At 44.5% G+C, this 13,891-nt stretch overlaps 2 protein-coding genes across 3 annotated transcripts in view; one reads left to right on the forward strand and one right to left on the reverse strand.

Annotated features, from left to right (window-relative positions):
* The window catches only part of LOC114656856 (40S ribosomal protein S25), a 1,002,297-nt gene that overhangs the window by 668,857 nt on the left and 319,549 nt on the right, over positions 1 to 13,891 (reverse strand). The gene's annotated exons all lie outside the window — the stretch shown is intronic.
* Positions 1 to 13,891, forward strand: part of LOC114656849 (cell surface glycoprotein MUC18-like) — a 73,906-nt gene that overhangs the window by 494 nt on the left and 59,521 nt on the right. The gene's annotated exons all lie outside the window — the stretch shown is intronic.

Below are 13,891 nucleotides of genomic sequence, written 5' to 3' on the forward strand. Positions count from 1 at the left end.
CTTTTGTAGTGGTGTTCCTCAGTAGCTGTACCCTGCGCCACGCCTCGGCAACTATACTGGAGACTGCCGGCTGTGCCAATGAAAAGCTTTTTTTTCCTGAGTCTTAGAATAAAACAGAGGATTTATTTTAGAGTATAAGGGAACGTTTGATTAGCTGCCGACTTCGTTTTTTTTTTCATCTATTGGAGCGACTTTAGATGTTAAGTGTGCATTGGACCTCAGAGCGGACCTGCTCCTTAGCAAACGGGACAAACCACCGTCTGTAAATTTCACAAAACAAACTTCATTCGCGTGATGTGTGTCAAAAGGAAGACTTGGATGGAACTGGAATTCATGTTCCCACGGAGAGGGCGCAAAAGTCAGTTGGGGGGTTGGCGAACACGAACAAGCCGTTTTATGAGTCACGAGGGGGCAACAGGACCTTCTCTGTGAGTCTGCACGAGGGGAATACAGCACTGGCTTCTGTTAAGTGGCTCTGAATCTTTTTGGGATTTGGGGAATACCAACCTCTAAACACTGACATATCAGTCCTGGAACTGAAGGACCACCCTAGCTCCAGATGGGGGCTGCAATAATCCTCGAGTTCACAACTGGTAGTATATTTATTTTGATGTCTCAAGGAGATTATTCACGAGGCAAATAATCCTTTTACGGTCTAGAATCTAGATGAAGGCTGCAACCAGAATATAACGGTACTAAATTTCGTTAATTCCTTTTTTTTAATGGAGCCTATCCTGGCAAAATCAGGCACAAGGCAGGAACAAACCCTGAGATGGGCAGTTTTCCAGTAGATGGTGCACTAGGTTACCAGGTTAATTTTCAACAGAAGTGGCATGTAACTGGCATGTGGGCGGAAAACTGTTACACGCTGAGTTAACTGACTACTCTAAACTGGCCAGGTATGAATAAATGTGAGAACAAATGTATCATGTGATGGACTGGCAATCCATTCATGGCTGGCACTTGCTTTTCCCCCTGTACTGTTGGGACAAGCCATGGCTCCATCCATCTTAAGATAGATGTCACCCTGATTCGTCCCCTGGTGAATTTTATAATCTGAAATTAGAGATCAAATCATAGATTATTGTCTAGGTTGGTCCCTGCAAACCTTCAGGTGAGAAGTTCAACTCAGATTTATATCAAAATAAGGACCAGCTTTTTGGCGACTGGTTCTAAGATGGGTTGGGATGGACTCCGTTGGTCTTCTAATAGACCTTAACTGAGATTGAGGTCTTACTGATGGTTCAATGGCTACATTTCATAAGGCGAAGAGCTGAGTGGGAAGTAGGTATTGAACCCTTCTACAGATGTGCAGTAACTTGAAACTCGAGTCTTGGCAAATAATTCCAGCATGTAAAACCTGGTATTTGACATGAGCTGGTGAGGTCTTGCTGAATATTTCTTGATGTTAAGAGCTTAGGCTGGGCTCTCTTTGATCCTGGGGAGTACAATTCCCCAGTCTGAGCTAGCATTCATCATCTAAGTCACAAAGGGCTATAAAGTTAGGCAGGCAGCACTGACTTGCTGTTAAGACCCTGGATTTTAGGTTACAAGATCTCAGGTTTCCCTTGTGATAGTCGGGCACTCGTCCAGTGGTTGTTCCTGCCTTGAGTCCTGTGCTTGCTGGGATGGGTCCAGCTTCCCCACAACCCTGTTCAGGATAAAGCTGGTTTGTAAAATGGATGGGTGGATGGATGGATCTGAGATTTGCCCGTCTTGACTTACATTTTGACTTTGAGAAGTTTAGATATCTCACTGGCTGTCAGAGAACAAGCCACCTGGACCACCAGAAAAAAAAGCTCATCTTAAGAGCTGATTCCAGTCAATAAATGGTGTGGCGTCACTCAAGGCCAAAAGAAGAAAAATTAATATATCAGTTTCTAATTCTCAATTTAATTATCTAGAGATTTAGAAGGAAATGGTGGGCCGACAATTGACAAAGCCTTCAGCTGCAGCTGGGGCAAGTTGGTAAAACCATAGGAAAAAGTTTCTCTTTTGTGGGCAGAAGCTTAAGTGAATGTTTGTTTAAGACGTGTTATAACTGAAGCACTCTGTTCAGGCCTACCACAGACAATCAGTCAGTCATTTCCTAACCCGTTCAGTCCTGAACAGGGTCACGGAGCCTATCCCAGCTGGCATAGGACTCAAGGCAGGAACAAACCCTGACCAGGGTGTCAGTCCATTGTAAGGCAAACAGACACACACACCCCAACTACACACTAGGGCCAGTTTAGTATCACCAATCCACCTAACCTGCATGTCTTTGGACTGTGGGAGACACCAGAGAACTCAGAGGGAACCGTGCAGACTTGGGGAGAACATGGAAACTCCACGCATGGAGGGCTCAGGACATGAACCATGGACTCCTAAGTGCAAGGCAGCAGCATTACTACTGTGCCACTGTGCCGCCCAATACCGGCAATCACAACTGTTAAAGTCCCACTGTCAGGTGCTTGGATCAGAGGTCTGGAACTGCAGGGTGAACCCTTAGGGTCCTAAGGTCACCATTGCCTCCAGATCTCTAGCCTGGGAAAGAGTGATGGATAAACTGGTGAAACTGCATTCTAATTATAAAAAATGTACAAAAACAATTAAAGAAGGGTTCCCTGTGTGGAGTTTGCATGTTCTCCCTTTGTTACCATGGGTGTTCTCTGGGTGCTCCAGTTTCCTCTTACAGTCCAATGACATGCAGGTTATGTGGACTGGTGATGCTACATTGGCCCCTCATGTGTGTGTATGTGTGTGTGTTAACGCTGTAATGGATGACACTTGCACCCAATCCTTGCTTAGATAGGCTCCAGCTTCCCCATGACCTTGTCCTAGATAAGTGGGTTTAGAACATATGGATGGATGGACGGACAAGCATCCTCTGTCCTGATCTTGTAAGTTACCTTGGAGAAAGGTGTCAGCCTTACATACCATAATATCAGGGCACATTCATTCACTCTCGACCCATTTACAGACACCTACTGAATTTCCCCTTGGTATTAATAAAGCATCTATCTATCTATCTATCTATCTATCTATCTATCTATCTATCTATCTATCTATCTATCTATCTATCTGTCTGTCTGTCTGTCTGTCTATCTAACCAAATATGAACATTTCATTCATTCATTTTTCAAACCTTATTAACTGGATCATTCCCCAGCATCATCAAAAGTACAAGGCAGGCGCTATACCTGGGCGAGGTGCAAGTCAATTACCTTTGATTTTTTTATGTAAATAAATAAATACATCTATTATCAGTCAGTCAGTCAGTCAGTCATCATCCAACCCACTATATCCTAACACAGTCCCAGTCCCAGCTAACACAGGGCACAAGGCAGGAACAAATCCCCGGGCAGGGCGCCAGCCCACCGTAGGGCACACACACACAAACACACACACCAATCACACCCTCGGGACAATTTAGGATCGCCAATGCACCTAACCTGCATGTCTTTGGACTGTGGGAGGAAACCCACGTAGACACGGGGAGAACATGCAAACTCCACACATGGAAGCGAACCCAGGTCTCCTTACTGCGAGGCCCCACATCTATTATAAATATTTCTGTAATCACCATAGCAGTACTGAGAGCAAAGCAGCAACCAGCCCTGTATGGGACATCAGCCCATTATGATGAGCACCTAAGCACACGCACAGTCACACATCAGCCTAACAGACATGTCTTTACGATAAAAAATATGGCAGAATAACTATAATCATGGCAACATTTGAACCCTGGTCTTTGGATCAACGAGAGAACAGGGCTAACCCTGTGCCACCCCATCATCCATTACTCTCAGCGATGTCTGAGGTTTGCGGGTCTTCCAGGGGTGGACAGGTGTAACATGTGGCCGTGGACTCAGATGCTTTTCTCTTTCTGTCACCTCCTGGCATTTCAAGAGTGAGCTGTGAAGTGACTTGATGTTGGAGTGAAGTGCCTATAGTCAGGTGGGACAGTATAAACCCACCTCCCCATTCTTAAATGCTCCATTCTTAAACCTCTCCGTTCAGCGGCCCACCCTTATTAAGCAGTCAGGATCCGCTCGGCTAGCAGCCAGTGAAAGAAGCCAGTCTGAGAATTACGGGATGGGTGGGAGTTTAGGGATCACAGGAGCACACACCACGAAACTGACAACGCAGTTCTTAGAGTCCATGGTGTTGGCACAGGAATGCACTCCACGGTTTTGTTTTGCTTTGCCTTACAAGGAGATTCCCAAAGAAGCGCCTTATGCCTCCTTCGAGTCTGGTCACAAGCCCCCTTCCCTGCTTGATTTCTTGGAGCATCTCAGAGCCGATAGTCTCGCTCCTAATGTGTGACATGGAAATGTACCACCTGGCCTGGTGGTGAGGGATGGAGTGCCTGTAACCATTTAAAGTGGAGTGCCAGACTAGCGGCTGAGCTCTTCACTGCTGTGCATTAAAGATTGAACTCTGAGTTTTGTCTGTGCTCTGCCTGTCCACAACGTTCTCAGACCATAGAGTCTCTGAGGCCTGCAAATGTGCAGCTATAAATCTGCCACTACAAGCAGGAGGCTGTGAGGCAGTGGTCCTGAGACCCTTAGAAATTGGCATCTGAGACTTTTAAAGACGGGCTCAGTGGACCATAAAAGTAGTAGATGCTGTTGGCTGATTCTTTATTGCGGACTGGTTAATGAGCCGGGAGACTCAGTGACTCTCAGAACCTCAATCAGTGGAGTGTGAGATGCGCCCTCTAGGACATTTGGACAACTCAAAATGCAGAATTGGTGAAACTGGAGAGGTTCAGGTATTAGAATCTGTGGATCTTAAGGATGCAGTCTGTGACCCTTAAAGCCCCCTGGATTTTGGCAATGCACGTTCACTTGAAGTGGTGTGGGGCAGTGAAGTCTGAAATCCTCAGTAGCTGCCATTAGGAGATAAGCAGAACTATGTGGTCTTTCAACAGTGGTATCTATTCCTCTCAAGACCCCTGGACTTCAGCTCCTTAGACTGACAAGTAAGGGTGAGGCCCACGAAATCCAAGACCCTCAGACGCTGGCTTCACGCGTTTTTAAGGGGAAGGTCATGGTCTCTGCCATCTGGCCCCTCTAATCATGAAATCCTCAGACTTTGGCATCTATGATTTGTAAGGGTGTGACCAGCGAGCTTGAAGCCCCTCAAGACACAAGCATGCAAGTCTTGTAAGGGTGTGACCAGTGAGCTTGAAGACCATCAGACACAGGCATGCAAGTCTTGTAAGGGTGTGACCAGCGAGCTTGAAGACCATCAGACACAGGCATGCAAGTCTTGTAAGGGTGTGACCAGCGAGCTTGAAGACCATCAGACACAGGCATGCAAGTCTTGTAAGGGTGTGACCAGCGAGCTTGAAGACCATCAGACACAGGCATGCAAGTCTTGTAATGGTGTGACCAGTACTGTCTAAGACCCTCAGACCCAGTCATTAAAGACTTTTGACAGGGTGCCAGAGCCAATAGGATTCTGCTATCCAGGAGTTTAAAATGTTCAGTCAGTGCATCCAGAGAACTTCAGCCACCTGTAAGGATGGCATCCATGACTACTGCCACTCTGGCATCTTAAATATTCTTGTGAAAGGGTGGTCACTGAACCCTAAGACCCTCAGAAATCTCTGAGGCTTATCATAATGAGGTCACTGGCACTTCAGACACTGGAGGCATGTGGTGTGATAAACAAATAGACGGGCATAACTTAATTGAAGTCCTCCATTGCTGCTTCTATGGCTCCTCAAACTGAATGACATTTAGTTTGCATGGCCATTTGCATTTGCCACACAAATGCTGTCTCACACTATTAAATTGCAGCGCCTGGAGGAAGATGGAGGATGGGTTAGGAGGGATTTTCATGTCCCTCATTTGCAACTCAAGCCAGAGCAAAAAAGGTGCCGACTTGGCAGTTGGTGTGGCACTCTCACACAATGGCAGAAAGAGTGCATGGTGCTGGCAACACTCAGAAGATATCCTGTTGCCCATCAAATATCTTCTTCTGGTTACCACCACTGTACCTCTTTTAATGAGCTATGAGCTCAGGTACTTGAAGAAAAAGGTGACAGAAAGTCCAGTGCGTGGGTGCTGAAGCCCACCAGTTAACATTCCTGGCTTAACCTCATTTTTGTTTGCATCTGTTTGGTCTCCAGTCACATATCAGGTCAAATTTAATTTTATATGAGCTTCGTAAATCATCTCAGGGTCCATAGGTGTTGTGTGCCCACCTGTCTCAGAGCTGCTCAGCTGTCACCCGAGCTCTTCATCAGATTGTCATTCTGTCCGTCTTAATCTTTCCCTCCACAACAGCTGCAGACGTGAGTGCCGCCTTTCACCCCAGACCTGCCAGCACATGGGTACTCACTTTTCTTGAAACTGTACACCCTGTCCCGTCTGAAGGTGGTGGTGGTGGGGGGGTGCATTCTGTTTTTTGATGTAGCATCTGGAAAACAACTTTGAAGATGTAGGATGAAGTGAGGACAGGGCTGGGGCTGGAGCTGGAGTGAGGGTTTCTCACTCTCACCCTGTCATGGCAGCTGGAGCCCAAGGTTGTCTAATCCTTCTGCCGGAAGCCTTAAACCCCAGGGATTCAGCTGCACGATGCGGGAAAAGGCCACTCGATGGGCTGGTATTTAGTACAGAAATGAAAGGCAAACGAGGCTAATGAGGGACGAGGGCGACGGATGTGACTGCCAGTGTGCCCAGTCAAACTGAAGCAAGTTTTAATCCATTCATAGCCTCCACATGAAAACCAATGAGGGGTGGACATGAGGCAGTAAGACCCCGGTTGAAGGCATGAGAATTAAGAGACTCCATCATATAGAGTGGGCATTGGTGTGCAAGTCCACAACAGAGACTTCCAAGTGCGCCCCACACGCCTAACAGAGTCGAGCAGGGGAGCCCCAGAACTTTGCTCCATTGAAGAGCCAATCAAATTGCACACATCTGATAACGCTGAGCTGCCTTTGCATTACACGTCAGTCGTGTATTTCAACTTCAGTACATCTGTCTCAACACTGCTGGGAACGATTTGTTAATTTACAATTTGTGGGCATTTTTTATATAATTTCTTGAATAACCACTCATTTTTGAGGGGATTTTCTAGGCAAGGAATCTGCTTTCGAAGTCAGTTAGCTAAAGCCAGTTTCACATTTAAGCAACTTGTGGGGTATACGGGCATGACGATGTACAAAGCCCCCTATTTCTCTCCTACTCCACTAGCACATGCACCACTGCGACAGACATAAGACTACAAAGCACCCGCGTACCACACTACTAAGTGGGCATGAGGCTGTCAGATACCTCCATGGATGGCATGAGACTGTGAGGCAGGGGTCCTCAATCCTGGTCCTGGAGGTCCGCAGTGGCTGCTTGTTTTCATTCTAACCAGATTCCTCAGGCCTTGTTGCTAAAGAGACTTAATATTTCATTCTGTTGCTTGTGCTTTTATCATAGAGTAGACTTTCCTTTTCAGAGGACATCTTTAATATGTTTTGTGGACCAGAACAGATTTGTACTTCTTGGTCCCTTATTTTTCCAAACATTTTTTTAAACATGGATACTTCATGAGGTGAATTAAAGCGGGTGGTTCCGTTATCATTTGCAACTCCTTATTAACTCGAGGACAGTTTAAGGAAGCAATTAAGACAGTTAGAAATTCTGAAAGTGAGCTAACTAATATTAATCTCCTAAAAGACATCGCTTCAGCAGCAAACAAATGGGTTCTAACTAAGAGACTGGTTGAAGCAGAATTTGCAGCCTTTGAGACTCCCCAGGACCACCATAATTGAGGACCTCTGCTGAACGGCATATATTGAGCACAAAAAGTGGGAAAAAGCTAACAGCAACATTCCCTTACAGATAGCAATCACAACATAAGGTACATGTTGACCTCATCCAGTGGGCATGCAACTGTAGCCCATGGCCCTCCCCCCATCACTCTACAGGCTGGCATAAGACTGCAAGTCCCAGTTTGTTTCAGAATGAGACCATCATGCAGTCCTTGAAGTCATTGTGACACTACCAAACTCTACCAATTTTTGGGTTCCACTTCCTTAGGGTCTCCATGCACAGATGTGGTGGTCAACACTGCTCCATGCACAGCGACGTCTCAACAGATGCAGTATGTGTCTGCTTCTGTCTGCTGCCACTGCTTATTCCACAAGGCCTGAGGTGCCTCTGGGAGAAGCTGGCACCATACTGTACACAAACCATCCTGACAGTCCAGACCAGTTACTCCTGAGGCGTTACCTCTGGTTCAGAAGGTACCCCTGGGACCCCTTTGTCAGTAGGTACCCTAGGCAACTCGCACAGTTTGTGTTGCCTGACCGCGCTCTGCCTGAGTGCTGACCGTAAGAGGCTGGCTGCCGGAGTTTGCTTATTTTCCTGCTGTTCCCGAGGGTCTTATCTGTTTTGACTTGTTTCCTCTCTTCACTGGCAGCAGATTTGAAGAAAGAGAATTATCTCAACGCTAATCCACTTTGCCTTTCCTTAACTGTCCATCTTGAAAATTGCACTGAACATGCATTCGCTCTCCCTCTTTTTTTTTTTTTTGCATAAGCAATATCGATGCTTTGCTGCAGCTTGTTGTTTACTGCTTCCATTTTTAGAGAGGGTGGACAAACATAAGGGGGGCCTGGTGGTACAGCTGGCAGCATGGTCATATCTTAGCAGCTGGCCCTCAACTTTCAGTGGTTGGTGGTGTTGGCACACTCTCCCACTTTTATGATCAGTGACTCAAAGGTAGCCAGATGTGGGTGTGTGTGAAGATGCCCCCTAGTTGACGCACATGCCAACCTGGACTCATTCCGTTGACTCCCTGTTAGCAGAAAACATCTTTTTGTGAGCTGTTTCATCCTTTATAGGCTCACGGAGAGCTACAGCCTATTCTAGCAGCCTCAGACAGAAGACAGGTGCCAATCCTGAACAGGGTGCAAGTCCATCACCGGGCACACTCACTCACTCCATGCCAGTTTAGAGCCTCCAGTAGACCTAACCTTCAGAACTGTGGCATATGGAAAGACAACAGAGTCCTGGGGGAAACACTCAACACAATATAAGAGCAATGTGTAAACTCCATACAGGCAGACAAAGGCTAGAGTAGAGATGTGAAACCAACAGACCCTGGAGCTGTGTGGCAATGCCACTAACCATTGTGCCATCACACCATTTTAGAAAGTCCAATACAACTCGGAGTCCTGCCATGTGCAAAAGTTCGCTGATGACACTGCTATTGTGGGCTGCATCAGGAATGGGCTGGAGAAGGAGTATAGGGACCTAATCAATGACTTTGTTAAATGGTGCGACTCAAACCACCTACACCTGAACACCAGCAAAACCAAAGAGCTGGTGGTGGATTTTAGACCCAGTGATCATCAGAGGTGACTGTGTGCAGATGGTGCAGACCTATAAATATCTGGGAGTGCAGCTGGATGATAAATTAGACTGGACTGCCAATACTGATGCGCTGTGCAAGAAAGGACAGAGCCGGTTATACTTCCTTAGAAGGCTGGCGTCCTTCAACATCTGCAATAAGATGCTGCAGATGTTCTATCAGACAGTTGTGGCGAGCGCCCTCTTCTACGCGGTGGTGTGCTGGGGAGGCAGCATTAAGAGGAAAGACGCCTCACGTCTGGACAAACTGGTGAGGAAGGCAAGCTCTATTGTTGGCATGGAGCTGGACAGTTTAACATCTGTGGCAGAGCGAAGGGCGCTCAGCAGGCTCCTATCAATTATGGAGAATCCACTGCATCCACTTAATAGTATCATCTCCAGACAGAGGAGCAGCTTCAGCGACAGACTGCTGTCACTGTCCTGCTCCACTGACAGATTGAGGAGATCGTTTCTCCCCCAAACTATGCGACTCTTTAATTTCACCCGGGGGGGTAAACGTTAACATTCAACATTATACAAAGTTATTGTCTGTTTTTCACCTGCATTATCATCATTCTTTAATTTAATATTATTTATTGTATCAGTATGCTGCTGCTGAAGAATGTGAATTTCCCATTGGGATTAATAAAGTATGTATGTATGTATGTATGTATGTATGTATGTATGTATGTATCTATCTATCTATCTATCTATCTATCTATCTATCTATCTATCTATCTATCTATCTATCTATCTATCTATCTATCTATCTATCTATCTATCATTAGTAGCAATCCACTTGTTCTGTTAAATGTGGCTCCACTTATAGGCAACATACAGCCACAAGATGTTACTTTCTACAAGTGCAGAGCTCCAAGGGCTGCTACTGTTCAAAGGTCAAAAACCACAATGTCCCTGCAGGTCAAGGGCCATGCAGGATAAATCACTCCTTTTGTGAATTCTCCGTGCCTTTGCACAGTCCAGCCATTGCACCTTTTCTTCTCTCTGCAAATCCTGATTTTCTTGCAGTCCTCACCCATTCGACTTTGCTGTCGAATTTCCTAGCAGTCTGGCTGGCTTCTGGTCTGACAAGCACTGGATGGGTGGGCATTCCAATCATTCCCATCCTCTTCTTCTGTCTGTCTGAATGTGTGAAGTAGGAGGCAATGTGCCTCTGTCAGAAATGGCCAGCAGCCAGCCTCCATCGGGATGAACTCCTCCAGTTTACCTCCTGTCAGAAGGCATTTTGGAAAGATTGCCACCTGCTTCCAAGCTCTGGGTCCATCTGCCCAGGATTTGAACTGATGATTAGCTCATGGATGTAGCGTGTAGGACTGTGTGGAAGTCATACACTACAGCACACATAAAATAAGTACATACGCATCCATCATTACAGACTCCATTTTAACCTAACAGAGCTGGAATCACATCTGGACGGGACATCAAACCTTATAGAGTTCGAAGATTAAACAGCACGCATGCCTCTGGGTCGTGGGAGATGACAGGAATCCTGTAAGCACGTTTGTGCTCAGATCTAAGCGTATGTGATTAATATGTGCATATTCTGAGAAATAATTCAAACTCAGATATGACATTCTGTATACTGTGATGAGTTTGTATAAGTTCAGATCTACGACAACATAAATTTATACAGTTAGAACACAGGCCATGTGTAATACATACAGTATGTATGTACTCAAACATGACATTTTATATATTTTGATGCCTATTTGTATACTGAGAGCCAAGGCTATACATAATGCACAACATAAATGTGTACTGTTAGGACACGGGCCCTGTCTGATACATATAGTATGTATGTACTCAAACACTGCATTCTATTATTATTATTATAATTATACAGTGATACCTTGAGATACGAGTTTAATTCGTTCCGTGACTGAGCTCTTATGTCAAAATGCTTGTACTATATCTCAAATTAATTTTCCCCATTGAAATTAATTGAAATGAGATTAATTCGTGCAAGCCCCCAAAAAACCACCCCAATTTTTTGTTAAATGTTTTCAACATAAGAATAATGTATTTATAATGAACAAATATTGTATACAAACAAAATAAAACCTAATACATAAAAGAGAATCTAAAGAAATAAACAGACGTTGGCAAAGCCGATTAGCGTATTGTAATGTTTTTTTTTCTTTCACTTCACTTTTGCTTAACTTAATTTTCTTTTTCACTAGTTTTTTTCTTTTTTGCCATGCTTTCATCACTTTCATTCGCATGGCGTTTCAATAGAAACCTGTCCAAGGAGCTTTGTTTAGTCCTCCCCTTTAGAATGTTTCTGAAATGAGTTAGGCAAGTGTCATTAAATAGCACGGCTGCAAGTTCAGTTTCATTTCAGTAAAGTCAGGCGTTAGGCAAGAGTCATTAAATAGCGCCACTGTATGATCAGTTGTCATTTTTTCAGGGTGTTTCTTTTCTTTAAAGTTCAAAACTTTTTCCCACATTGCAAACACTTCCTTTATCTCACTTTAAGAGATAAACTCTGCGATACCGATCTCCGGCAGAACCTCCGTATGTTGCTTCGTGTGTAGTTCCGTCAACTCCTCTGTAATCAGTTCCTCGGAATGTGCGGGGACAAGCTCTTTGATGGCTCGTATTTCGAATTTTGGCTCATAACTCAAGACAAAAAATCGACCTAGTCACGGCTCGTATCTCAAAAAACTCGTACATTGGGGCACTGTATATTGTGATTCCTATTTGTGTTCTGAGAGCTGAGGCTATACACAATGAACAGCATATAAAAATACCATAGGTTCTTAAACTGTGGGTCCATTCACAGGTTGTCGCCTTTTGGGTCGTGACTCACTCTTGTAGTCAATAGAAAAGGGTCGTGTATGGCTTATGAATTGTCTTGAAAATTGTCTTGCGCTGGGTCACTGGCGACAGTTTAAACAATTGACATTGTTCCACTATCGTCAATCAGCGATTCTCCAATGCTGTTCCCCGTTATGACGGTCGCTGGTCATCTGCGATTTTCCACACCCTAGTGGGCCGGGTCTCGAAGACACTAAGAAGGGCAAGATTGGGTCACAAGAAGAAAAAAGTTCATGAAACACTCATATACACTGTAAGAAGTGAGGCTAGATGAAATACATACTTGGATATAACTTTGCATATACTGCAATGCATAGTTACTATATACTCACATCTAAGTTTATAAATATAGTACATATGTATATTGTTGGGTGGTGCAGTGGTAGCACTGCTGCCTCACAATTAGGAGACCTGGGTTCACTTCCCAGGTCCTCCCTGCGTGGAGTTTGCATGTTCTCCCCGTGTCTGCGAGGGTTTCCTCCCACAGTCCAAAGACATGCAGGTTAGGTGCACTGGCGATTCTAAATTGTCCCAAGTGTGTGCTTGGTGTGTGTGTGTGTGTGTGTGTGTGTGTGTGTGTGTGTGTGTATCCTGTGGTGGGATGGTGTCTTTCCCGGGGTTTGTTTCCTGCCTTGTGCCTGTGTTGGCTGGGATTGGCTCCAGCAGACTCCCGTGTCTCTGTAGTTAGGAGATAGATAGATAGATAGATAGATAGATAGATAGATAGATAGATAGATAGATAGATATGAAAGGCACTATATCATAGATAGATAGATAGATAGATAGATAGATAGATAGATAGATAGATAGATAGATAGATAGATAGATAGATAGATATGAAAGGCACTATATCATAGATAGATAGATAGATAGATAGATAGATAGATAGATAGATAGATAGATAGATAGATAGATAGATAGATAGATAGATAGATAGATAGATATGAAAGGCACTATATCATAGATAGATAGATAGATAGATAGATAGATAGATAGATAGATAGATAGATAGATAGATAGATAGATAGATAGATAGATAGATAGATAGATAGATAGATAGATAGATAGATAGATAGATAGATACTTTATTAATCCCAAGGGGAAATTCACATACTCCAGCAGCAGCATACTGATAAAGAACAATATTAAATTAAAGAGTGATAACAATGCAGGTATACAGACAGACAATATCTTTGTATAATGTTAACATTTACCCCCCCGGGTGGCCATGGATGGATGTATATTGTTAGAATTCAGACTACGCATGATACATACTCAAATACAGTCAACCCTCCCTATGAATGTGTTCTACATGTGCAGATTCATCCAAATGCGGTGTGAAAAATATTCGAGGGGAAAAAAAACATTCCAGCAAGTTCCAAAAAGCATACCGTGCTCCCACCCTTTCACAGTCCCTCCGTCTCTGTCCAGCACTCATGCTTTGAACACTGTTCACATCATGTCCCGTTTGTTTGCTACTTGGGTTGTGTGCAGGGTTTGTTTCTATGACAAAATGGCTCCTAAAATAGCAATTAAGTGGTTTAAATCAATGCCTCAAAGGCTGAGAGGGAGCGAAGTGCCATCTCTCTTAGATCTTTTGAAAAGTGGAGTGTTGCTTGCTGAAGTGGGCCGTAAGGTCAGTAAGAAGGAGTTGAGCATTCGCACAATAAAGCGTAAAGAAGCTGAAATTCGTTGAAGCGTCAGCACTGCCC

The sequence above is a fragment of the Erpetoichthys calabaricus genome, chromosome 9 (genome assembly GCF_900747795.2).
Source record: "Erpetoichthys calabaricus chromosome 9, fErpCal1.3, whole genome shotgun sequence".
NCBI classification, from domain to species: Eukaryota; Metazoa; Chordata; class Cladistia; order Polypteriformes; family Polypteridae; genus Erpetoichthys; species Erpetoichthys calabaricus.